The following is a 27,183-nucleotide window of genomic DNA, read 5'->3' as shown; positions in this document are numbered from 1 at the left end:
CAAACCTACACATGTACTCCATGAATCTAAAAGTTGAAATTATATATATAATATTTATAAATATTAACATATATTTATAAATGTTATGTATACATATACATTATGTATATGTATATGTATATGTATATGTGTGTATATATAGGAACCTGTCAGGCAAAGATAGGTTTTGGCTTTACCCTATCAAACGAAAGGGGATTTCAGAGGGCTTCTCTGGTAAACCACACCGTAGAATGCTTCCTACCCACTGGGGAAACCCAAGTTAAAAATGGTTAACAGGAAATCCAGTTGAGGGATATAATTAGCAATTATTAGCTCTTCGGTGGCTGTATTCATATTACATGAGATTATTCAGTAGCAGGAAAGGCTAGACTTATATCAAGTCTGTTTAGCTTAATAAAGCCAAAAAGAACAGTTGTTTTTGCGTTTTTAGGTGGAAAAAACACACATTCTGAAGTTGTTCTTGTTAATTTGTTGAATGTTGTTGAAAAAGATGTTTCGCCAGAAGAAATAAAATTTCATAGTTTTTGTGAGAGATCAAAACACATTGCCTATGTCATCCTTTAATTGTCAAAAGATAATAAAGAGAACTTTCTTACCCTGTTTCACTTAAGACTAACAGCTTGGAGGAAAAAAAATCAGAGGCCTTTGTTCTCTGCAAATTCACTGGGCAGCCATGTACAGTCTGGTGGTTCAAAGCTTTCATGATCTGTCCTCTGAGAACTTTGGAAAAACAACCCATGAGTACACAAGACTTTCTTTTTAAATTGGATTATTCTTTAATGAGGGTATGATTTGCTCAGGGTTATGTCAACTCCAAGCACCCTAGTTATGCTTCTTGGTGAGAATGTACAAGCCTCTCAGCACAGCTCAGCTTCTCTCTGTTGCATCTCTATCAAGGTCCTGCCTAGCAACAGCTGAAGGGAGCAGTTGAATGAAGATGTTCATTAATGCAGATGAGTGGCTTGTTGGCACAAGAACTTTCCAGCTAGAGCTGGGGGCAGAGTCCCTGACTCTTTCATCTTAAACACTGTGATACTGCTCACTTTAGGCTGGAGCTTCTCGGTGACATTCGGGGCTGGCCATTCTTAGTTGTGGGGGCCTGTCCTGGGCATTGGAGAATGTTTAGCAGCATCCTTGGGCCCTACCCACTAGATGCCAGTATCACCTCCAAGTGGTGACAACCAAAAATGTCTCTAAACATTGCCAAATGTCCCCTGGGGGACAAAATTACTCCCATTTCAGAACCTTTGTTACAAACTTATCAACTTCTAGCCGATAGTTTAAACAGGGAACTGCTGTAGGGCTTTAAATGTGTGAAACAATGAGATGAGGGAGGGGGCTTGTGATGTGATCTGATTGCTGCTTTGAGACGGTCCCTTGGCTGCTGCTTGCAGGGAGAAAGGAGACAAGAAGGTATTCCAAGAGACTTGCTCAATTCATGGTATTAGTCCAGGAAAGAGGGGATAATGGCATAGAGTGGGATTTTAGCAGTAGGAATGGAGAGAAAGGAGGCATTGGAGAAATGTTTGGAGAGAGAGCTACAAGCCACCAGAACAAGTTGATGGACTAGAAAATATGTGGACAAAACAGATCAGCATCCAAGATGGCTCTTAGATTGTTGGTGCTCAGTACTACGTACTGACATGTAGAATATAGCAGGAGAAACTGGTGGAATGAGGGAATTCTTGGAGAGGTAGGGAGAATCAAGAATCCTGCTTTGGACGGGGCACAGTGGCTCACACCTGTAATCCCAGCACTTTGGGAGGCCAAGGTGGGAAGATCATTTGAGGCCAGGAGTTTGAGACCAGCCTGGCCAATATGGTGAAACCCCATCTCTACTAAAAATACAAAAATTAGCTGGGTGTGGTGGCACACACCTGTAATTCTAGCTACTCGGGAGGCTGAGGCAGGAGAATCACTTGAACCCAAGAGGCAGATGTTGCAGTGAGCCAATGAGCCAAGATTGCACCACTGCACTCCAGCCTGAGCAGCAGAGTGAGACTTCCTCCAAAAAAAAAAAAAAAAAAAAAAAAAGAATCCAGGTTTGAGATCTCAATTGCCAGCTCATCAGGGTGAGGAGGTTACTGGGTCCAAGAGTCCTAGAACTCAGGGGAGAGGAGTTGGGAAAATAGGTTTGGTAAGAAGACAGATAATATTTGAAGCTATAGAGAAGTGAGTGTAAATGGAAAAGAATTGAGAACTTCATACTCTTGGCAACTCTATAATTTCGAGCTCCATTTTCAACCCCACCCTGCCACAGATTAGAGGCAACACATTAGAAATGGAAGAGGCTAGCGGAGACTTAGACTAGCTTGATTTAGCAGGAAACCCAGTTAAGTTTGAATTTCACATAAACAGTGAATAATTTTTAACTAAGTATACTTCGGACATACTCATTTTGTCTCGCAATCCTAAACGGAGACCAACACCAGGGAAAGACGGCAATGTTTGATGATCATGATGTGTGCCTTGAGACACAGCAAATGAAACAATGCTTGACACCTTCTTTGAGAAGATGGGCAAATGTGCAGCATGTTTGAAAATGTACTTCCAAAATGAGATGTGTGACAAAGAGTTAAACATCCCTACAACAACCACAACCACAACCACCCCTGAAGAGGAAGCCTCAACCTCCCAATCCTCTATGCTAGCTACAAAACTATAGCTGAATTTTCTGGGCAACTCCATAGGCCTAAGGGACAAGAAAGCACCTTAGCAGATAGAAGAAGATGTGAGAGCCCATTATTATAACTGGACAAGAAACTCAAAAGCTACAGTAGCTTTTATTGTTATGGCACAAGACACTTTAGAAACAGTTGATTTAACAGTTACTTTATGTTTTGTAGGTGAAGAAACTAAGACCTTGTGATGAGGTGTGCAAACAGTGGAGCCAGATAAAACCCGGGTCTTTTGACTCCTAAGCATAAACTACTCCAGGATTCACCAAGTGTGGGACACAAAATGAGAACACATAGAATATCATGGCCCTTGAGTTAAGCTGTCCTGAAGAACCCTGCTAGGCCATGCATGCTGAGTCATGCAGAGGGGGCCCCCAGGTGGCTCAGGGCAGTGTTCATTGCCTAACTGGCACTGAAGTCCTGTACTTCAATATTTTATAATCCAGTCAGACATGCTGGTGCTTACGAGCTGAATACTGACCTTGTTCCCAACCTATCTTCTATCATGCCTTCTTTTTGTAGGGTCTTGTCTCCTCTTGTCACAAAAACATAGAAATTTCTTTCCAGCACAAACTACCTAAAAGGGAAGGATAAACCAGATTGTCTGCTCTCTTAAGCATTTGTAGACAGACAACTTTTAAATAGAAGTGCATGCATGAGGTTCTAAAAGCTGTACAGGAACAGCAAGTCCCAGCCAGAGATCCTTCTAGAAAGAGAAACTCAAACTCCTGCCGTGACTATCGAAAATGAGAGTGTGGGAGATTTGGCTGTTGAGAGAAAAGCTGGTATCTTTGCTTCAGGTGAAATCGCAAGATTATGAAGTAAACTTAAAATAATCATAGAGTTGCATCCTCTAGCCTGGCTGGTGAAGTATGTTGAGTGTAGATTTAAGGAAGAAAGCTATGGAGCACACTTTGAGTGGCAAGTGTCTAATGAGTGTAATGACTGCCTAGAATATTTCATTTGTATTATCCTTGAATACCTAATCTATGGACTACACATATCATTTGACCCTAATACAAGCCTGATTTTAAAAAAACATAACACATATTATGTCTAGACTACAATCAAGCTTAAAAGTTTTACAAATTCCCTGGTTTTACTGCCTGTAAGTATGTATTTCTAAAATCTCACTTTAGGGAAAGGAAACTGGCGGAGGTGGAGTGGGGAGTGAAGACAGGAGAGTGTCTTTCTCCGCTGTATAGGAAATGGTTTGGTTTAATCTGAAACCACAATCACCATTTTATTCCATGAATCCCCAGTGCTCCTAGAACACTAGATCTTTTTCTTTCCAGTGCCCCTTCCCTACTGCAGTGGAAACTCCACCTGATATTCTTACCACCACTCTTTGTTCTTCTGCTTACTTCTGCCCACCCCTATTGTGCCCAGTTTGCATCGTTTTGTTTTCTTGCTGGAAATAATGAACTTCCCATTTCCATGCTACAGGTTGATTCTCTTTCATTTCTCAGTAGCCTTCACTTCTGTGTGTCATGGTTGGTTGCTTTCCCCCTACCTCAGGGTACCTCTCTACCCATTAGGGACTAGAGTTCAAGTTTAACACTTTGCCCTCACAGCTGTGTTTTGCTGCACTCGATGACATAATATTATACCACTGACCTAAGAGTGGAATGACTTTAGTGTGTATATCAGTCACCTATTGCTGCATAACAAATAATCCTAAAATATAACAACTTCAAACAACAATATTTATTACCTCACAGTTTATATGGGACAGGAATCTGGGAGTGGCTTAGCTGGGTCCTCTGGCTCAGGTCTCTTAAGGTCTGTACGGAATCAAGGCTGGAATCAAGGTGTTGAGCAGGGGCTATAATCATCTCAAGGCTAAGCTGGGGGAGAAGACACTTCCAAGTTCATGCAAGTGGTTGTGGGCAGGATTCGCTTCCTCAAAGGCTGTTGGACTGAGGGCTCCATTCCTAGCTAGCTATTGGCCAGAAGCCACCCTCTGTTTCTTGCTGCATGAGCCTTTCTGTAGAGCAGTTCCCAATATGATGGCCTGCTTCACCAGAGAGAACAAATGAGAAGAGTCAGAGAGAAAGCACAGCTGAAATAACATTCTTTAGAACTTAATATTGAAAGTAATATCCCATGACTTGTGCCACATTCTGTTTGCCAATGTGAAGTTACTAGGTCCAGCCCACACTCAAAGTGGGGACTACACAAGGGCATGAACACTGGGAGCGGGGAATCGTGGGGGCCATTTTAGAAGGTGTCAACCACTGTGTAATGGTGCAACGTGGCATAAAATTTTTTAATTCACATGGATTTAAGCAGCAAAGTGTTTAGAGATCACTACTCTTTGCCAGTTTATTCCAAAACATCAAATCCACTCAGAACATGAGAAATCTAGGCTAGAACTGTGTGTATGAGATAACAAGTCCACCAGGACCCTGGCTCTGATTTGTACGCAGTGTGGGCCCAAGCTGATGTCCTTCCTGCCCTTTCTAGCAACCTCCCTATCATCACCTGCTGGCTTTTGCATTTCTCCTAGCCCTTTCAGACACCGACCTGCCCATCCATCTACCTTCCTACCACTACCAGCCTACTCCCTTGCTCCTAGTGTCTGCTCCACTTTCTGATGCCACATACCTGGGGTCTCCCAAATGGTCTGTAGCCCAACTCTCTGGATATGGTCATCCAGCTATCTGAATGTCCCCTCATCCACTTAAGCTTGATCTAGTCAAAATTTCTGTTCTTTCCCAGTCTGGAAGGCTAGTTCCTAAGAACTTGCTTCTCCTACTCTGGTCCTTCGTATTACCTGATAACCTCTTGTTCTGACCCGTGAAATGGACCCAGCTGTATGTTGAGTTACGGAGAATAGCCAATAACATCATGGAAAATAAATTTGTTAAATGGATTGTGATTGGTTTTATGTAGATAAAAAATGGCAGCCAGGAGAGCCTTTTGGCTGAATTTTCCAATTTTTCTGCAGGGTTTTTTTTTTTTTTTTTTTTTTTTTTTTTTTTTTTTTTTTTAGATATGGATACAATTGAAAAGTTGGCTCCTGTATGTTTAGGGAAGCTGCTTAAGAAATTGTTGTGAAGCTACTGTCTCTGTGAAAATGGAGAGAGGAGGGTCATCAAAAGCTAAGAAGGAGACAAAGAAAAATGGCGACTAAATGCAATGTGGTGTCCTGGGTGGGATCCTGGAACAGAAAAATGACATTAGTGGAAAAACTGGTGACATTCAAATAAAGTCTGGGATTTAGTTAATTGTAATGCACCAATGACAGTTTCTTAATTTTGACAAAGGTACTCAAGTCACGTAAGATGTTAACCATGGGGAAATTGGGTAAGGGGTTAAAGAAATAAACACTAAGGAGAAATTGGATAATTTTTATGTTGTGAAGAAACCCTTCAAAAAAGCATAAGGATGTGGGTTTTGTTTTGTTTTGTTTTTAAGAGGATGTGATTCCAGGATCACTTCTGTTTCCTCCCCAGTCCAGATGCCATCTCTTAGGTCAAGACTGTGAGGCAAGCATTTTCCAAGGGAACCACATGCTCGATGTCCACATTCTTCCTATCTCAGAATGGTTAGAAACAGATGTTTCCACACAAGAATTTCAGCACAGAGTCGGTTTCCCTGCTGAGAAACACACCCACGCTCATGTGTATTTGTTAATTTCTTCCCAACACATAGCTTTCGATTGTAGCAATAGTTTTCCAACCACAAACATATGAAGTCCTGGCCTCAGTGGCCTCCCAGAAGTGCATATTATTATCAGGAAAGCTTGGCCAGTCCCCTAGATGAAGAAAGATGTGAATTTCACTTCCTGACATTTTCAGTGTGAGTGAACCCAGGTAAGCATGTGTCCCTGACCTCAAACATGGTTTTTCCATTTATTTTGGATGGCCACTGCTGAAAAGTATCCTGCTGAAGGGGTAGATCCAAATCAATCCGGTAAGCATATTGCAGAGGAACTAAAATGAACCCCTTTCTAGTGTGACCACCAGATCGTCAGAGAATGTGTTCAACATGACACCTCCTAATTGTGGCTTTTTCCTGCAACTAGGGAGAGGCCAAGCATAGTGTTTTGAGGAGTGAAACTTCCAGCAGCAAACCGCTTGGATAATTACTGAAGGTTTTCCCTACAGTATTTTCTAAGGCAATGTGTAAGTATAATTAAGGCTGTTTTGAACATGTATTCTCTCTGCAGGATAATAAGGATAATATGTAAGAATCTGTTGCTGATTTATGCAGCATGTGTTTGCTGTCTTCAAGAAAGACTGTGACAAGGCTTTTCAAATGGAGGATCTGATTTTCGCTCAAGACGGTGCCTGTTTTAAAAGTAGTTGTTTTACCACTATTAGAATATTATTTAAGGGCGGGGCACACCTGTGATCCCAGCACTTTGGGAGGCCGAGGTGGGCAGATCACCTGAGGTCAGGAGTTGAGACCAGCCTGGCCAACATGGTGAAACCCTGTCTGTACTAAAAATACAAAAATTAGCCGGGCATGGTGGCGTCTGTCTGTAGTCCCAGCTACTCAGGAGGCTGAGGCAGGAGAATTGCTTGAACCCAGGAGGTAGAGGTTGCAGTGAGCCGAGATTGTGCCACTGAACTCCAGCCTGGGGGACAGAGAGACTCCGTCTCAAAAAAAAAAAAAAAAAAAGAATATTATTTAAGAAAATGAAACATCTATACAGCCAGTGTCTCCCTTGCAAGACAAAAGGATCACCCTTTTTAAAATAGGTTAGTAAAAATCAGTAAATAAGCCTTAATATGAAGAGATGCACTGATGATAAAATTATTAACTTAATGATAAAATTATTAATAATTATTGGTTTATTTTTCTGTATTTTATTACAGAGAAAAGTTGTAAGAACAATGTGTTTTCTTTCTTTCCTGTATAGATCATGTTCTTCTTATGTTGTGAATAATGTTCTAATTTCTTACCTGCTTGTGTCTGCCATGCAGACCAGCCTGTGGATACCACAGTGCTGGACAGGGAGGAATTAACTTTCATTTTATAGCTCCATGATGTGTATATACCCTGGGGCCACGTGGGATATCATCTTTGTAGGATAAATAAGTTACAAGGCTGAAGTCTTTGATTTCCCTATGGAGTTCCGGAACCTTCTCCTCAGGGCTGTTTCAGAGGGCAGTGGCATCACACTTCACAGAGATCAGGAGAATGGGACCTGTCTCAATGACAATGCCCACAATAAACAGTAATTAACATTTTCAATTATATGATATCAATGATACTATAATCCTGAGTTTCTCACCCTTGGCACTATTGACATTTGGGGACAGATAATTCTTCGTTGGGGGCCTGGGGGTATGTCCTGCTGTAACTGCCCAATAGGTTCTCCTTGCCCACTGCCTAGACAGAGCCAAGTTACCAAGACAGGGAAATTGTAATAGACAAAGAGTTTAATTCACGCAGAGTTGGCTGCATGGGAGACCAGAGTGGTACGGGAGACCGGAGTTTTATTATTAGTCAAATCAGTCTTCCAAAAATTCAGGGATCGGGGTTTTTAAGGATAATTTGGTGGGTAGGGGGTCAGAAAGTGGGGAGTGCTGATTGGTCAGGTCAGAGATGAAATCATAGGGAGTGGAAGCTGCCCTCTTGGTGCTGAGTCGGTTCCTGAGTGGCAGCCACAAAGCCAGATGAGCCAGTTTATCAATCTGGGTGGCGTCAGCTGATGCATTGGAATGCAGGGTCTGCAAAATATCTCAAGCACCGATCTCAACTTTTACAACAGCGACTCTTAAAACCATAATTTTTAATCCTGTGGCTAATTTGTTACTCCTGCTAAGGCAGTCTAGTCCCCAGGCAGGAAGGAGGTTTGTTTTGGAAAAAGGCTGTTACCGTCTTTGTTTCAAAGTTAAACTATAAACTAAGTTCCTCCCAAAGTCAGTTTGGCCTATGTTCAGGAATGAACAAGAACAGCTTGAAAGTTAAAAGCAAGATGGAGTCAGTTAGGTCAGATCTCTTTCACTCTTATAGTTCACGCAGTTATAGCTTTTGCAAAGGTGGTTTCACTGTGCATTGCAGGATGTGTAGCAGCGTCCCTGGCCTCTCCCCATTAGATACCAGTAGTATATCCCAAGTTATGACAACCAAACTGTCTTCAGATTTTGTGGAATGTCCCCTCGGGGGCACAACACCCCCCCACACACACACACTTACCCACACCGCTTTGAGAACCACTGCTATCTTCAACAGGGCAGAAATTTTTGACCAAGAGCATCTAGGGAAGAGGCCAATGATGCTTCAGGTTGAAAGGTTTTAAAAGCCCATATATTACTGCCTTTTTAATGCAAACAAGATGCTGCAAATGTGGGCAATCGTGCAAGCACATAGGATCTGGCTTTTGCATAGGGATGGCCACGCACTTTACTAGGCCTCTAGGTTGCAATGGGCACCCCGGGAGAAGGCTGCCAGAATTCATCCCATAGGTGCAAACCAGCCCACCAGGGAAATCATGCCTGGGCCAGAGTAAATAAACACAAGCTTCTCTAAATAGCCCAGGCAAAGGAAAGAATGAAGGACAAAGAAGGCTTGCTAGGCAGGCATTTGTTTCTTGCATGTAACCTTTTTTAAAAAAACTTGAGATAAAATTCACATAATATAAACTTCACCATTTTAGTCACTTTAAAGCGTACAATTCATGGCTTTTAGTGCAACCATCACCTCTATCTAATTCCTGAACATTTTCATCACTCCAAAAGAAACCTATATCTTTTTTTTTCTTTTTTCTTTTTCTTTTTTTTTTTTTTTTTTGAGACAGAGTCTCACTCTATTGCCCAGGCTGGGGTGCAGTGGCATGATCTTGACTCACTGCAACCTCTGCCTCCTGGGTTCAAGCAATTCTCTTGCTTCAGCCTCCTGAGTAGCTGAGATTATAGGCATATGCCACCATGCCCAGCTAATTTTGTTTATTTTTAGTAGAGATGGGGTTTCACCATGTTGGCCAGACTGGTCTCCAACTCCTGACCTCAGGTGATCTGCCCGCCTCAGCCTCCCAAAGTGCTGGGATTACAGGCGTGAGCCACTGCGCCTGGCCTAAGAAATCCATATCTATTAAGCAGTCACTCCCCTTTCCTTCCTCTCCTAGTCCCAAGCAACTACTAATCTACCTTCTGTCTCTCTGTATATTTGCTTATTCTGGACATTCCATATAAATGGAATGATACAATATATGGCCTTTTGTTTCTTGCTTGTTTTACTCAGCATGTTTTTAATGTTCATCCATGTTGTAGCATAGCTCAGGACTTCATTCCTTTATATTGCCAAATAATAGTCCATTGTATGGGTATACCACACATGTGTTTATTCATTCATCACTTACTGGATATTTGGGTTGTTTTCACCTTTTGGCTATTATCAATAATACTGCTGTGAACATGCGTGTACAAGTTTTTGGTTGAATACATATTTTAATTTTTTTGTGTATATATCTAGAAGTGGAATTGCTGGGTTATATGGTAATTCTATGGAGAGTAACCAACTTTGTAATCTGTAAATCTAAGGTGGTTGGCTTTTATTCTATTATTATTTAAAAATTTTCATTGACCAGACTTGAACACAATGCCAGTGATAGATTCTAAAAGGCCCTAGAATAGGCCTTCCTTAACCTTGGATTTCGAATGCTCTTGGAAAATCTCTGGATTAGTTGCAAGAGAACATAAAGCCTCTAGAAATTGGGTGTCAATTTTGTGCGTGTGCAAATGTGAACTTTACTGAGGAGAAGGTTCGTTGTTTTTAGTAGGATCTCAAAGAGTTCCACGAGCCCCTCTGAACCTAAGACCTCTGCATTAGAAATATCATTCAGCTGCTTTAAGAAAGAAAAGGATTGCAATCCTGGTGTTGGTGCTTGAGAGCGGTGTGATCACTAGCAAACATCAACATTTCTGAGCTCCTCATCTGTAAAACGGTAGCAATGACAATACCTACCACATTGTGCTATCATAAACCTTCACAGTAATTATACCTGTGGATACATCTAAGAGAGCCTGGCACAAGGGGGCTGCTCAGGATGTGCAGACTGCCCTGGGGAGGGGGCATCAGTTCATCTTTTGGATGTTTGAAAGTCTTGTCCTTTATTGAATGTGTCCTGAACAACTCATCTTCTGTAGGGGAGATCGAACACAAAAACAGACTCTTATACTGCTAAGAATAGATATGTTTTACAAAACACAAACTGAAATTAATGTTCTTAGAATGTCTAAGTAATTCCTTGAAAAAATCTTCTTTTTAGGCTACAACTAATAAAACTAATTTAATAAATTCAAACTCCTCTCCTAAGAATTTGATCCTATCCTCAATCCCTGGCTTTGGGTGTTAATGTGTTTTCTTTCTCCCTTCCCCTCCCTTAACCTCCCCTCCCCTAGCCTCCTCTCCTCTCCTCTCCCCCTTCCCCTCCACTCCCCTTCCCTTCCATCTCCTCTCCTCTCCTCTTCTCCCCTTCCCTTTCCTTTCTTTTCTCTTCCTTTCAGTCTTGTTCCCAGATAGTCTGAGTTTAATGAGAAATGGCTACCCCAGGGCACCACTACCTATCCAACTGGGCAAACAAGGAACTACGGTATCATCGAAACCATTTTCTTTCCTACCCATGCCCACCCTTCCATTGAGTCCATATCACTTCCTGACCATGGCAGCTCCCTAACACAATTCTTCCACTGTCTTTGCTCTCTCTTCTAAATTACTACCACAGCCTCCTCCTAAGTGGCCCCCTGCATTCATCCGCCTACCTGCCCCCCCACAACATCATTTACTGATTCTCAACACTGCTGCCCAGGTGATCCTTTCATACTGCCAATCTGATTAAGCCACCCCTTGTAGAAATGCTTTGATGGCACCTCTGCATAAAAGCTACGATGTCAGCAGAGACAATTGTGTAATCTGGTCTATACTTTCCACTCTGGAATTATTGCCTACCGTCGTCTCCCCCTTTCAGAGGTGTTTCCCATTCTTGAACATGCCAAGCTCCCTCGGGCCTCAGGATCTTTGTACAGGCTGGTCCCTCTACTTGGAGGACTCTCTACCACCACCTCCTTCACCTGCTAACACCCAACAATCCTTGATGTTTTAAGGCAAATGTGGTGTCCTCAGAAGCATTGTATCTTAACCTCCTACCCACAGATTAATTGCTTCTGTCAAGACAGTCATAGCACTTATCACAATTATACATTTGCAGTTATCTGATTACTGGATTATAGTTGATCTCACCCAGTAGAGTGGAAATTCCATGAGGGCAAGGGCTTTGTTTTTGCTTTGCTTTTTGTTTTGTATTGCCAGCGCCTTACAGTGTATACAGGCATATAATTCCAGAAAGAAAGAATGCTAAATTCATCTATAATGCTAAACATGGTAAAAAATATGACACTAAACTTACCTAAAGAAGAAAAACTACCATTGAGAGATTTGCATCAGTAGACCTCGAAGAGTGGTCCTCAGACACCTGGTGGTCTGAGAGAACTTTTTAGGTGTTTCATGAAGTTGAAACTATTCTCATAGTATCTCGAACATGATATTTGTCTTTTTCACTGGGTTGATATTTGCACTAATGTTGCCAAGCAATGGGGAGTAAAACTGCTAGCACCTAAGCATGAGCCAAGGTGTGCTTCACCATTATACACTTGAAGGACAAAACAAATGCCAAAGTTATTACTCTTACTAAATTTCGGAGCACACATTTTTAAATTCTGTGTGACAGAACAAGAAGTACATCTGAATCATTTCAATTGCATACCAAACTTCATATATTGTCTCAAGGACAAGCATTCAGTGACTGATTGAGGTGAGGTGCCACTGTTTGAGTTGCCAACTAAACTAGCTGCTGTTTTCATGTAACACTATTTTAACTTGAAAGGACAACTGACAACTAATGATTATTCAGACTTGGAGGCTAGGCAGACATTTTCTCAAAATGAACGATACAAGTCTGTCACTTTAAGGAAAACGATTGACAGTATTTGGTGCAAATAATACAATTTGAGTTTTCAAGTGACAATTAAAATTTAAGAAAACTTGAATCTGCCCCCAGGAGCTTGATAGCTTTACAACCCTTAAAGACTTCTCTAATGAGATCCGTGGTATTAATGAGTATGATGCTAAAATATTGTATGAGGAAAATCTGCATAGCTCAACAAACCAATATATTCCTAACAACCAACATGATGTTACAAAATTGTGCATGGGTAAAGGATACATTCAAAATGCAAGATGTGCCAATGGGTTTTAATGTAACAGATTATGAAAAATACAACAGTATGGTTTCAAATCTCACAATGCATCTTTTCTTTAGGAAACCATCACTTGCGATTTGGCATAGTATCAAAGATGAGTATCCACAGCTATCTAAAAAGGCTATCAAGATACTGTCCCCATTTCTAAATACGTATTTGTTTGAGGCTGGATTTTCTCCATATTTCTCAACCAAAATAATGTTTCACAATATATTGAATACAGAAGTAAAGGAAACAAAAATATTTCACTCAAAATTTCTTTCTTTGTTTTCTTTCTTTCTTTCTCTTTCTCTGTCTGTTTCTCTCTCTCTCTCTTTCTTTCTCTCTTTCTCTCTTTCTCTTCTTTCTTTCTTTCTTTCTTTCTTTCTTTCTTATTTCTTTCCTTCTTTCTTTCTCTTTCTTTTTGAAACAGGATCTCACTCTGTTTCCCAGGCTGGAGTGCAGTGGCACCATCTTGGCTCACTGCAACCTCCACCTCCCAGGTTCAAGCAATTCTCATGCCTCAGCCTCCCGAGTAGCTGGGACTACAGGCACACACCACCACACCTGGCTAATTTTTGCATATTTAGTAGAGATGGGGTTTCACCATGTTGGTCAGGCCAGTCTCGAACTCCTAACCTCTGGTGATCCACTGGCCTCGGCTTCCCAAAATGCTGAGATTACAGGCGTGAGCCACCACACCTGTCCCCAAAATATGTTTATTTGATATATTTCAAGGTGGCCATTCAGAGGGACTGGAAACACGCAGATAGCTAAAAAGCTGCTTTTTGTGGGGGAGATTTGCATCTGTGGAGAAAAATCTACATTGGTGAAATACACAGCCAGGCTTTCTCTGCCCCCATGTCCCTTGTCCAGATCTAGGAAGAATTGGCTAGAGAGACTGAGAGTCTGACAGCTTTGGGGGCCTGACAGAAACATATTTTTTTCTGAGAGCTGCTACCTGTGAGGTTTCATCTGCATAACAAGACTGCATTTGCTAGCCAAGCCTCTCCTTTTCTCTCCTCTCCATAACCACCCTTGCTGTGCTACAAGCCTCCTTTCTTTCTATAAACTCAAGATGGTATTAAAGCATCAGCCATCTGGCCCTTTCTTTGAGTTTCCATATTTTGTATGACTCCTATGTGCACACTGATAAATTTGTATGCCTTTTCTCCTATTAATCTACCTTTTGTCGGTTGATTTTCAGTGAACCATCAGAAGGTGAAGTGGAAGTTTTCCTTTGGACCCTGCAGAAGCAAATATGAGAATCCAACTGCTTCTATTTAGGCAGGCACTGAAGAGACAGCAAAATGTAAGACAATGCCATTCTTCTCAATAAATTTATTTTTTAATATAGAAAATAGTTATTTTCATAAAACACACTTTTATATTGACACACATTAGGTTATTGTGGTTTTTAAAGAATAAATATTTAAAAATTTTTTCTCGGTTTTAATTTCTAATACAGTGAGCACCAATTGATATAATCCACATAAACACAAACTCTTTGCCATCCTCCATGATTCTTAAGACTGTAAATGATTCCTGAGGCCAAAATGTTTGAGAATTGCTGACTTTCATTATAAAGATTTCCATTTTAACGTTTTTGAAATTGCTGATAGTATTAGAAAGAATACAAATATAAAGTAACCAAACCGTAGAGTCTGTAGAGGTGGGAAAGCAGATATACCTCACTTATTTTATTTTATTTTCAAGACAAGGTCTGGCTCTATTGCCCAGGCTGGAGTGCAGTGGCACAAACTTGGCTCACTCAAAACATGGCTCACGCCATGTTGCCCAGGCTGGTCTTGAACTCCTGGGCTCAAGTGATCTACCTGCCTTGGCCTCCCAAAGTGCTGGGATTATAGGCGTGTGCCACCATACCCGGTCCTCACTTATTTTAGTAATAACTCTCTTAAGTAAAAAAATCTGACAGTATAAATTCTAAAGCAAAAGAGCTGAGAACAGAGTCACTCATATGCACCTGTTTACAAACATAGGAGTAGTATCCAATGACCAATTACCATGTCCAAATGCCTGTTTCCAAGTATGCATAACATATAGGTGAGGGAAAAATGTCAAAAGCATAAATGTTAGTAGAAGGACAACTCTGATTCCTTTGAACTGTTTGATTACTAGTCTGTAATTACTAATCACTAGTTCAAGCACATTTTCACTCTTGAAAGAAAGTGATCTGACAAGACTGGATCAGGGATGTGCTACTCTTATAACTGCCCAGCAGGTTCCTTCACCTTGCCCACTGCCTAGACAGAGCCAATTTATCAAGATGGGGGAATTGCAATGGAGAAAGAGTAATTCATACAGAGCCGGCTGTGCAGGAGACCAGAGTTTTATTATTACTCAAATCAGTCTCCCTGAGCATTCCGGGATCGGAGTTTGTAAAGATATTTGGCGGGTAGGGTCTTGGGAAGTGGGGAGTGCTGATTGGTGGGGTGAGAGATGGAATAACAGGGGGTCGAAGTGAGGTTTTCTCGATGTCTTCTGTTCCTGGGTGGGATGGCAGAAATGGTTGAGCCAGATTACCGGTCTGGGTGGTGTCAGCTGATCCATGGAGTGCAGGGTCTGCAAAATATCTCAAGCGCTGATCTTAGGTTTTATAATAGTGATATTCCTCGGAGCAATTTGGGGAGGTTCAGACTCTTGGAGCCAGGGGCTGCATGACCCTTAAACTATAGTTTCTAATCTTGTAGCTAATTTGTTAGTCCTGCAAAGGCAAACTGGTCCCTAGGCAAGAAGGGGGTCTTTTCGGGAAAGGGCTATTATCAGTTTCGTTCCAGAGTCAAACCATGAACTGAATTCCTTCCCAAAGTTAGTTCAGCCTATGCCCAGGAATGAACAAGGACAGCTTAAAGTTTAGAAGCAAAATGGAGTTGGTTAGTTCTGATCTCTTTCTCTGTCATAATTTCCTCAGTTTTAATTTTTGCAAAGGTGGTTTCACTGTTTGTTATGTTATTCTGTGTGTTTTCTATCCTTGAAATATTTCATGAAAATATAACAAAAGAAGCAAATGGCGTTGGTAAATTGGGGAACGGAAGGATATTCAAAGTGGGAACAGACTATAGCCATACCACCCTGAATGTGCCCGATCTCATCAAAGTAGAAATAGAAAGGTAAAGAAGACTCTCAAACAATTTTTTTTTTTTTTTTGAGGCAGAGTCTCACTGTCACCCACGCTGGAGTGCAGTGGCGCTATCTTGGCTCACTGCAAGCTCTGTCTCCTGGGTTCAAGCAATTCTCCTACCTCAACCTCCTGAGTAGCTGGGACTCCAGGTGTGCGCCACCACGCCTGGCTAATTTTTGTATTTTTAGTAGAGATGGAGTTTCACCATGTTGGCCAGGCTGGTCTCGAACTCCTGGCCTCAAGTGATCTGCCTCCCTCAGCCTCCCAAAGTGCTGGGATTACAGGCATGAGCCACCATGCCTAGCCTCAAACAATTTGATTGTAATAACATTTCTTCTTTACCCACATGCTTTTATAATTTTTTCCAAAACCATAATGGCCTGCTTGATCTTATGCTCGAGCAGGGGAAGACATCAGAGAACCTTAGATGCCAAGTTCCCAGCACTCTGCGTGGGGCCCTTCCAGGGAATTCACTGCACAGTTCCTTCAAGCCTACAGCCCCGCTCCCTCCACACGTGTCCCTACCCCAGCAACTATTTTTACCTAAGAATTGACTGGTAAAGGAAGCCTGCTCCCTCCAGGGGCAAAGATCTGGTTTCCTGGCAATGCCAGCAGAAAGACAATGGCCCCAGAACACACACTCTCTACTTTAGATACAGGTTTTGGCTTTGAGAACTTCTACCCACTTCCCTCTACAGAGATGGTCAAAGAACTTTTATATTTTGTGGTTGGTGAAGATAAAGACAGGAGCTGATAAAAATTCCACTTTAGCACTTTTAGCTATTAACCTTATTACTGTCCCAAATATTTTCTTGGGGTGTTTGTTTTATTATGCAGCATTTTATTTTAGGGAAAATTAACATATAACGAAAGACACAAATCTTAAACATATCATTCAACGTGTTTTGACAAATGCATACATACCCCACCACCTAACCCAGACTTCTGTGAAAATGAATCTTTACCTTCACTCCAAAAAGTTTCCTCTTGCCCCTTCCTTCCCAGCAAAAAAATCACAGCCCCACTCCCCTTTAGAGGCAACCACTGTCTGATTTTTCCGTCTTTTTGAATTTTGAAGTGTATCTGGGAACTGGGCAGGTAGGAGGCAAATTTCTCAGAGTTCTTATTCATTAAATGAGTTGAACAGTGGGTTAATCCAAAGGGGCTCTGCTCAGTCTCAAAATGGAGGCCAAATTTTCAGAAGTGGGCTTTTGATTAAGGGCTAGCTGAAATGTGTTTTCCCCAGAGTCGCTTCTGCTTTCCTGGACATCACCCTGGTGCTATATTCAGGAGATGTCAGTGCTTAAGGAATAGGGAAGGAAAAAAAATAGCTAAGTATCAATATCAAGACTCAAAAGTTTAAAAGCTAGTTTTTGCTTGGAGCTCATCATTTTTATGTTTATGTTTTATATATCAAAAGGCTGCAGACAGGGGATCTAAATTTTAAACCTAGCCCAAGCTTGGACTGGCTATGACCTTGGATAAATTACTTCCCATCCCTGAACTTCTTCCAGCTAAAAAGTGAATACCACTGTATTGATTTCCACTGTAAATCTGGTAGCTAGGGTATTTGGGGTGATGGCTCGTTTATGTTTGTTCAGGCTTCTTCAGCCTCAAGGAAAGAAAGTGATCCTAGCCCAAGATGTTTAACAAAATGAGAGCAAACTCCTTCTATCACAGTGCAAAAGGTGTCCAAGAGAAAGTTCAATGACAAAATTCACTGTAAAGTTAAGGGCCACTTCATTGGCGGGGGGTAGGGGGATGGAGCTGGTGATAGTCTCCAAAATGTTCCAGAATTTTATTCATCATGAAATAAATCATGTTATTTCTATTTCCTGTCAGATTGTTTTTCAGCTGTCATTATTCACAAATATGCAAAAAGCAATGCTGCCTCCCCACCCCTGCTGAAGTCACTTCTGTGTCATTTTTGTTCATTAGACTGTTTAGGACAGATTCATTTTTATTTGGTTTGTACAATAAAATAGCTACCAATGGTAATGCCTCTCAAACAGTACATTGTTCCCAAAGAATCACACACCAGAACATTGAGGGGGCTGACTTCTGTGGTGGGAAGTCAGCCGCGCCATTTGTTCTAACAGAAACCAGCTCTCCCTGTGAGCAAGTCATTCTCCTTGGCAGCCCAGAGCGTCTCCGTTCTTTCTATGTTAGAATCTTGAGATCCTGTGGGGCCTCTGCTTCTATCCCTTCTCTTTCTCACTTCTCTCCTGCCCACGAGGATTCAAGTACAGCCTCCTTGTAAAATAAAAAAAAAAAAACCCAAAAGAAACTACGATCAAAAAGTCAAATAAGCAAACCCCAAGGTCTAGAAATACTTTCCCTCCTCTCTGGCTGAATTTGCATCTTAGCGTACTCTGGGATAGGAGGGACGCTCTTCTGAATGCACGTCTCATACCTTTGTTGCCTCGCTGTACTCTGCAAACCTGTGGGTGGATCGTGGTGAGTGTCCAGGTCTGAGCTGGGGGCTCCAGTCCTCGTTCCATGGCTGGAATTTGAGAAAGTGGGCAGACTGAGGAGGGATTTAGGAGCTCCAGATTGTAATTCCTCTTCTGGGGTGAGAAACCTCCATTTCCTAAGCATCAATGTCCTGAGCTGGAACTCCAGCTTGTAATTCCTACTCTAGGGTAAGAAACCTCTATTTCCTAAGCGTCAATACCCTGAACTGGAACTGGGAAATGAGGACCGTGGGTTTGTAGATCTTCTCTTCTCAGCCTTTAATGCATATCATTCTCACCTAGGGATCTTGTGAAAACGCAGATTCTGATACTACAGGACTTGGGTGAGGCCCAAGAATCAGCATTTCTCACACGCTGCTCACAGCTGCCAGAGGATGCTGATGCTGCTGACGCTGCTGGTCTGTGGCCCATGCTTTGAAGAGCACATTCTGTGGCCAGGCATGGGTGAGGTGCTTGGCTTTTCAAAATCTCCTGGAATTCTCACAAAATCCAGCAAGGCTGGTATTATCTGTATGTGATACAGAAAGAAATGTGGACTCAGAGAGGTCAGGAGAGTGCCCGATGTCACACAGCTAGAATCTGAACTCCGGAGTATCTGGGTCCTCAGCAAGTGTAGAATGAATGAAATGAGTGCCTCTCAGAATGGAATCCCCAGTCCAGTGGCATCAGCATCACCTGAGAACGTGTTGGAATTGCAAATTCTCGGGCCCCATCTCAGATCTATTCGGTGAGAAACTTCGGAGGGGCACCCCCTCCCCAATCTATAGGGTATACAAGTCACCCCCTCAGGTGATCCTGGTGAATGTTCAACTGTGAGAATCACTGAGTCAGACCATTGCTTTCAGACTTCCACGTGCACATAAATCACCTGGGGATCTTGTTAAAATGCAGATTCTGATTCAGCAGGCACGGGGTATGGCATGAAACTGCATTTTCCACAAACTTCCAGATGATGCTGATACCGCTGGTCCAAGATCACACTTTGAGTAGCAAGGAATTGGATGATCTTGCCCTCTAGTTGGATGACTGTTGGGTTATCTGTGGGTACTATTCTTCACATGCAGATGGAGGTGGGAGAAGGAAGCAGAGAATATTCCGAAATTTAAGTGCAGAACCAGCTGAAACCAGAAAATTTCAAATTCAACCTAAAAGGTCTGGGATAAGCAAAAATACAATTAAAAAAACACCAAAAGACAAGATATGCAGTTGCTTCAAATAGAAAATTCTGTTGAGGTCAGCATTGCCCTCAGAAAGTGGAGGTATTTTTTCTGCAAAGACCTCATTTTCTGGGATTCACAGCCTCACTCCATCTTTTCTCTGGGAGTGACCCTATCAGTTCATCTTCTCTCTGAAATAGTATATGCAACCAGCTGGTTTGCTGTAATGAAATAATTCCTGGGCCCCAAAGAACATGCAGCTCCACGGAGTTCCAAGTTCAAGTCTATTATTCACTTCAGTACAGAGGAGAAACAGTCAAACTGGCAGTATGTCACTTGCAGTGTGATTCCAAGGTATGCTGAGAAATGTGCTTGGCTTGGTGTGACCTGGTTTGGCTTGTCCTCCTCACTGTCACATGAAGCCAACATAGCCAGAATCCATATGATACTTTCCCCCAAGAAAGCCCTTTCTCTCTTGCAGAGATAAGGGGGCCTTATCCTATGCACTTCAGTTGATATTTTTCCAGCCAATGCCGGATTTTCCCTCTGGACTTGCTGTACCTCTAAAACCTGTTTCCTTTGCAACCCCAAGCCCAAAACTTTGCAAAATCAGGCATAGTAAATAACACAAACCTGATTTTACTATGACCTCCCTCTTTTGGACATTAATCACTATTTACCTTGAATTTTCTCTTTGCTTAAATGGCTGCCCACTGTCTTGTGTCAACTGGTAATTCTGCGAGATCAAAGGGAAGAGGAGAAAGCCATCATTTTATATTTGCGTAGATTTGCAGTATGAAAACATGGCTAATCCAGCATGCTATCCTGAGGCCCAAAAACATAAGATGAGGATAAGAGAGGTAGTTTGGGGCGAGCCACTCATAGGACATTTTGTTGCCCATCTCAGGGGAGGTTCCTAGTTCATTACTCCTGGGTGTTAGGTGCCTGGCAGTTGGGAATCAGGTGTAATTAACCTTTGTTTTCTCTTTTGACTTGGTACAGTGCCTTAGACATACCTGGTAGGCACTTAATAAATGTTTATTAATAAGCTAATTTCCCTAGATCACATTTTTTTCCTGTTTTATTTTGATTTTTTTCTACTTTTGCTTTTAGAGATCACATTTTTATATCTGAATTATTACTTACCCAAATTAACACTAATATTTATATGATGCTTTGAATTGAGGTATTCACTAGCACTAAATAATATTTCATTGCCTGGATGTATCAATTTATCTATTCACCCACTGAAGGACATCTTGATTGCTACCAATTTCAGCAATTATGAATAAAGCCGTCATAAACAACTGTAAAAAATAAAATAAATTGAAGCATTTGCTAATTCTTGCTTTCCAAATTTTGCTTTGCATCTATAATGATCAACTCCTTTTCCATTTTCCACCTACAACAAGGAATATTATAATCACTTTTCACAATTCCCGCTGACAAATTCTTATAAAGGGAAAATAAAATAAAGTTGCAAGTCTAAATTTTAATTTCATGAGGAACTCAAAATTTGGAACTCCCAAATCTGATAAAGCATTTGACAGTGACAGTGAATATGGTAATGATTTTTTAAAATTATTAAGTTTTGATACATTCAAACTGTTTAATGAGAAGTTTAAAATAGTACTGGTTTTTCAGGTTTTCTGAATAGCAGGTTTTGTCTATATCATTATCACAATTAGTCCTAGATGAGTCTTATATCTGTTTCCATCCTTCCCATTCCACTGACGCTTCCCTAATCAGCCCCTCACCATATGCTGCCTGGGCTGTTACAGTAATTCCTACTCACTTCCTCCTCAAAGTCATTTCACTGCCACTATCAAGACCTCTCCTGTTTTGGCCTATTTCCAACACACATTTAAGTCATCTAGGGAGAACCTTTACTCTGACTCCATGCTGGTGATGACAATTTGGTTTTCTACATATAGTGGGCTACAGGGAGAGTATATTGCTCTTTGTGATGCTCACATTTCTCATTATTAATGAATACACTGACATCCTCATTTTACCTATCAGTATCATTTTTGGCCAATATCAATGCACCTTTCAAAGACAGTCCCACCCATAGTGTGCCGACCATGTCAGACTTTTGATCCTGTGACTTGTGATTAGACCTTGGACCATTTTTATTTCCCTCACGTTGTAAATACCACTCTGAGATGGGGATTTGCATGCAGGAAGCCCACTGGGACTAGCACCTGTAATTAGGGTGGAGTTCAGCTGCAAGGCATTTGCAACAGAGGCCGCAGCCAATTACATGGCGAGCTCTGGAGCTGCGATGGCTCTTCAGAGTTGTCTCACCTCCAACAGGGGGCCCCACCTTTATAATCCCACATCGGCCAATCACCAGATGTGGGCTGCCCCCAGAGATGAGGCATAACTTTGAGCTGGATGGCTCCCTTGCTAAAAAGGGCAATGGCTGTGAGCAGTCAGTGGCAATGGGCCACCAGCTGGGGAAATGAATGCCCATTCCTGAAGGAGTTCTCACAGATGTTCCAGAGAACCTCTGTGCACCTGGGGAAGGTCTTTCTGGTATTGATTGTTTGCATCACTCATTTGTATCACTCTGTGCTTGCTTTTTTTTTTTTTTTTTTTTTTGGAGACAGAGTCTTGCTCTGTTGTCCAGGCTGGAGTGGAGTGGTGCGATCTCAGCTAACTGCAAGCTCCACCTCTCAGGCTCAAGTGATTCTCCTGCCTCAGCCTCCTGAGTAGCTGTGATTACAGGTGCCCGCCACCATACCTGGCTAATTTTTGTATTTTTAGTAGAGACAAGGGTTTTGCCATGTTGGCCAGGCTGGTCTTGAACTCCTGGCATCAAGTGATCCACCTGCTTCAGCCTCCCAAAGTGCCAGAATTACAGCCGTGAGCCACCGCACCTGGCTTTCTTTGAACTTTAGAATACACTACAAGGCTAGGATCTATGTCTCTTTATCTTTGAATCCATACCTAGCACAGTATCTGGTATGAGGAAGAGCTATACATTTTTATTGAATACAGTTTTAAAGTTCGGTTAAATTTTATGTTTTTACTATTTTAGATGCAGGCTTTATTTCCTTATTTACTTTCTCTTAGTCACCAAAACATGTTTATATTTCATTTCTAAGCCATAAAATTTGAAACACTCACAGCTTGTATGTTATGTCAAGGAATTTGTCTACAGCCACACCTTTAATCTTGATTCGTTTTTATCACTTGTTTTACATCTAAAACAGTGATGTCCAATAGAATTCTTGGCTATGATTAAAATGTTCTAATATACGCAGTCTAGTGTGGACCTTGATCTGCTCTAATTTGGCATCATGGTTGGGTGCTCTGATACCAAGAACGTAGTCCCTGGTTTAGTAGGCGAGCAGGAATGCAGAACCTGTTTGATCAGGAGCTGTGATGGATGTGACTCCTAGTGAGGAAAGTCAGATGCTAGTTTTCTAGCCATAGGGCAATTTTCCCTGACTACACTACACATCCATTCCAGAAATCCACTGCAAGTCAGCAGTTTCCTCAACAGTAGATGGATTGGGAATTGCTTTGGCCTAGTTCAGTTCCCTATAGCCTCAAGTGTGGGATATTTATTTAATGAGACCACTGAATAACTGGGGTTTGCTTCTGGTATTTGAGTTGAAGCAAAATAAATTAGATGACATTCACCCGTTGATATGGTTTGGCTCTGTGTCCCCACCCAAATCTCATCTCGAATTGTAATCCCCATATGTCGAGGGAGGGAGGTGATTGGATCATGGGGGCAGTTTTCCTCATGTTGTTTTTGTGATAGTGAGTGAGTTCTCAGGAGATCTGATGGTTTTATAAGGGGTTCTTACCCCTTCGCTCTCTCTTTTCCTTCCTGCCACTTTGTGAAGAAGCTGCTTGCTTCCCCTTCACCTTCCATCATGATTGTGAGTTTCCTAAGGCCTCCCCAGCCATGTGAAACTGTGAGTCAATTAAACCTCTTTCCTTTATATTACCCAGTCTTGGGTAGTATATAGCAATATGAAAATAGAATGGTACACCTGTCCATCCTATCTTACTTTCTGGCTCAAGGACATTTTAATTCGTTTAATCTTTATTTTTGTTTCCATTTCCAAAGGTCATAAATTTAATCCTAGAACTTTGCAGTTATTAAAAGAAAATCTTTTTTTCTCTCAAGATATATTCTAACAAGATTGTCCAGTTGATTGGAATAGTCTTTTCATTTAAAAAATCAAAATAAGAAAAGGATGTAATCAGTGAGTTATCTTCAATATTGAAAAAAAACAGGTTTAAAACTCGAAATCTTTGAGCTTTACAAATTCTTAAAATTATATTCTAGTATCAGCAATGAGTATGTAATATTAATATTAAAAAACCTAAGTTTTATCTAAGAAATGTTTGCAAAAATTCACACTAGATCAGCAATTTATTCAACATCAAGATTTTCTATGTTCTATTTCCATTTGTTATATTTCCAGTTATATAATCTTTTCCTAGAGAAAGAGGAATAATGTGAATTAAATGTGTCAGATAAATGGTTATGAATCTTTCTCTTGATATAAACACTTCACACAAATTATTTTCAGGACATCCTTGGTAGTTGCCTAATTAGGTTATTGAATGATTTTTTAAAAATCAGTATTAGTGTTCCACATTTAATTATAATCTACAGCTTTCTCCCCATTATTTGAATCCCAGCAATTCCAATAATGAGAACACTGTGTCTCATCCGTGTGCCAAACCCATCCGGTAGTAGCTGCTATAAAAAGAGGAAGGGAGGAGCAAACAGTCCCCAAGTCAAGAAGCCCCTGGCTTTGTCATATAAATTAAACAGAGTGGCATGCAAATTTTGACATTTGTCTATCCTTATCGAAGCAAAAATGTCACACCTCATTTGAAATCCCTGCACATTGTCTCACCATAATTTGGAATCTGAAGGCTACTTCTGATTCTATCAGGGAGCGAGGGTTGCAGATTAGCCCCATAGAAGACCACCAAGTACAGTCCCTCTCCATCTTCTTTCTTTGAAAGAAAGTCTAATTGTTTGAAATGTATTAAATCCATTTCAAGGTGAATTGCTATTGCAGTCACAGAAGCTAGTAAATCTCAAAGTGGGAGAATATATACTTACGATTTTTAAAACTCAAAGAAATGTTTCATGTTGGACTGCTACATGAAATCATGAAAAATGAACTTGGAAAAAATATGAAAAATGTATGCTTCATGCTTCCAGTACATTTCAACACCAGATTTTAGTGTGATATACAGTGATGGTTACCATAACAACACAGTCATCCAGGGCCTCAATTATGCATATAAGAAAACTGTCAGTGAAGTAGAACAGCCTCTGGTTGGAAATAACTGTCTTTCTCATAGTCACCTAGTATTTCACCTTTACATCAATTTTCTAGATTTGGGCTCTGAAAATTGCTGATCATCTATCTAAACTGTAGATTCTGAGCCATTTCTCTTGATCATCCTGGAATACTAGAGCAAAAGAAGATAAACACAGCAAACGTGTGTCAGGCCCCCTTTTCTCAATGACTTAAGAACTCAACATAACTGATGAGATGGAGTTGAAGCAAATGCTTCAATTAGGGAAAGGGGGAACTCATAGTTTTGAATTAAATGATGTGATAATGATAATTATTCATCTAAATGCTCTGAGGATTGCTTTGGAATAAAATATTACATGCATGATCCAGCATAAGAAATATGACTCTACCTTTCAACAAAACAGCTGATGGCATTTAGTATGTTGGCACATCAGTGTGGGCACTTAGCTTATTTATTATTCTAAATGATTAGTAATGAAAATACATGTTCACAAGCAACTTATGATAGGCACCAAATCAAATGGAAACCATGGCCCCTTAATTTCCCTAAAAGAGTTTCACACCAATAGTTTTGAGAAAAACAATAGAGAGCTCTTCCTAGTAAAGTGTCTAATTTTTCAAAACTATCAGTGAAAAATGTCACCTTTCACACAAGCGCCATGCTTATACATTTTGTCATTAGGCAGGGCTTCTGACTTGAGGTCAGAAAAAAATCCAATGGTGAAAATCTATCTCTGTAATGATAATAGCAAGTGTTTATGGGGTAATAACTCTCAGTGCCAGCTACTTTATTTAATATTATTTTACAATCTCATAACAACTCTTAAAGTAGACTCCATTTACTCTCCATTTCAAAAATCAAAGCTTATTACTCTCCACTTCAAAAATCCAAGTTTATTCCATTTCAAAAATGAAAGCTAAGTGAGCTTAAGTAATTTCCTCAATTTCAAGCACTCCTCTCATTCATTTGTGGAATTTGATTGCAAAGTACCTGAAGGCAGATTCTGCGTCTGTTTTCCTCCCCATTGTATGCCTACCATATAGTCCAGACTCTTGTCATCTGGTTGATAGTACAAGATCAGAATATGAAACCTTTCAATACAGTTTTCCAGCAATAAAGTTCTGTGCTAGCTGTATTAGCTATCTATTGCTGACTAACAAATTACCCTAAAACTTAGTGGGTTCAGGACAATCAGCATTACTATTTCACAGTTTCTGTGGGTTAGGAATTTGGGAGCAATTTTGTAATTCTGACTCAGGGTCTCTCATGAGGTTGTAGTTAGGACATCAGTGGGACTGCAGCCATCTGAAGTTTTGACTGAGGCTGGAGGATCTGCCTCCAAGATGGTTCCCTTACGTGGTTGTGGCAGGAGGCCTCTGTTCCTTGCCATAGGGGCTTCTCCATGAAACTGCTTAACCGTTCCCACTATATGGTAGCTGGCTTCTTTGACAGTGAATGATCTAAGAAAGACACCAAGGAGGAGTCTACGATGCCTTTTATGTCCTAGTTTAGGAAGTCACATACCATCAGTTGCTTCTGCCATGCTATATTTATTAGAAGCGAGTCACTAACTACAGCCCACACTCAATGGGAGAGGAATAAGTCTCCACCTTTTAAAGGAAGCAATATGAAAGAATCTGTGAACACAGTTTCAAGCTATCACATGAGCAGACTTTGGAGTTCAGAAAATACTATAGCCATAGAAGCCCAAGAACATAAGAAAAAACAGTCCAATTTGACTTACTTATAGGAGCTGACAACATGGCCACAATCAACTTGCCTACACTAAATGTGATAAGTAATGTTAGGAAAATTTGCATCATTCAAATACTTTGAGTCCTGGTAATATTATATGTCTGGATAATATTGAGATAAGATGCCTATTCAAATAATATTGTGTCTGTAACATATAATTACCATACTGTAACATTTTTCTTAAAAGGTCTGGTTCATAGTCTGTACCACTATTCAAAAAGACTCAAGGGTAAGACAAATTATTGAGATAGAAAAATAATGTAAATATAATCTATTAATATCTGTAGATATCTCTCTTGTTTGCTTTACCAGGTTTATGGATTGTGTTGATGCCTACGGTGCCACCTCTTTGTATTCTTAAGCTTACAGCACCGTTAACCCCTGTTTTGTATTTTTCCAATCATGAAAAGCACCTTTGACATAATCCAAAGCCAGACGTAAGAAGAAAGAACCTGGATATTTTAAAAACCAAACAGC

The sequence above is a fragment of the Pan troglodytes genome, chromosome X (genome assembly GCF_028858775.2).
Source record: "Pan troglodytes isolate AG18354 chromosome X, NHGRI_mPanTro3-v2.0_pri, whole genome shotgun sequence".
Taxonomy (NCBI): domain Eukaryota; kingdom Metazoa; phylum Chordata; class Mammalia; order Primates; family Hominidae; genus Pan; species Pan troglodytes.
Note: the sequence above shows the minus strand (reverse complement) of the source record.